At 62.4% G+C, this 1066-nt stretch overlaps 1 pseudogene; it reads right to left on the bottom strand.

Moving 5' to 3' along the window:
- Window positions 1-6: 6 nt before the first annotated feature.
- LOC116548616 lies at window positions 7-1062 on the bottom strand (annotated as a pseudogene).
- Window positions 1063-1066: the final 4 nt, after the last annotated feature.

The raw sequence follows: 1066 nt of genomic DNA, 5'->3' as shown, positions 1-1066 counted from the left end.
GGAAGCGGGTTCCGGTCCTTTCTTTGACACAGGGCAGGCGGCAACCATGGGTCCGAGTTGCTTGAGGCCAGGCCCCGGGCGCTCCATCTTATGTTGAAGGAGCATGTGGTTCTTTGGCGGGAGCCCCACGCAGGACCCGAGAATGTTGATGCAGCTGCGGTGGCGGAAAAGCGCACTGATCATGGGGCTGCCCGCGGCGCCTTGAATAGGGAGCTGAGCAGGGACAGCACGGGGTGGAAGGTCTGCGGCTGGAGGTCAGCGTCAGTGCAGAAGCTCAGGCGCCAGCACAGCTCGGTCAGCAGCGCCAGGTCTAGTGTGATGGGTGAGGCCAGCAGCGAGTCCTGGCACATGTCGTGCACACCAGTGTGTTGGTCCCGCCCAGCGTTATCTCCGAGGTTTACTCACCCAGCGCGCTTGCTGTCACCCAGGTACCCAGGTACTTGATGACCACGCAGTGGTCGGGCTCCTCGCTGGGCCTATAGAGCACTGGGTTGCTCCACACCATGTCATCCTCCACTTTGCTCTTGGACACCTCCTTAGAGCGGAACTGCAAGGCGCCGACAGGTTCTGCCCATCGTTGTTTCCCGGGTGGTTGTAACTCACGGTGGACGTGGTCTCGAGGCCACAGCTGATGAGGAAGTCCACGAGCACGGACTTGACTTTGGTCTGGCCAGACTTGATGTCACCTCCGCCCACGAAAACCCGGCGCTGACACACGAGCTCAAGCGCTCCGGGCACCAGGGTGTTCTGCGGGGACCCACTGAGGAAGCCACAGCCCTCCCGGATGCCGGCGACGGCGAAGAGGGTGGAGGGAGACGCCTGCAGGCCGAGCTCAGTGGTGCGCAGCGGGTTCTGGGCCGTGTCCTTGAGGCCCGGAACCACCTCATAGAAACGCTCTGTGTTGCCCGTCCACAGCACAGTGACTTCGTCAGGACCCGTGCTAGACGGGAAGTCTGGGATGTCCTTACGGATCTGCTCCAGCTGCTGCGGGCGCGAGCTTGGGACGAGGTTGTCTAGGTCCCTGGTCTGGTTGGCCGCCATGAACTCGGGCATGTAGATGGAAGGT

The sequence above is a fragment of the Sapajus apella genome, unplaced genomic scaffold, assembly GCF_009761245.1.
Source record: "Sapajus apella isolate SASKATOON/1434 unplaced genomic scaffold, GSC_monkey_1.0 scaffold16962, whole genome shotgun sequence".
Taxonomy (NCBI): Eukaryota; Metazoa; Chordata; class Mammalia; order Primates; family Cebidae; genus Sapajus; species Sapajus apella.
This window is presented reverse-complemented; position numbering and strand designations above follow the sequence as displayed.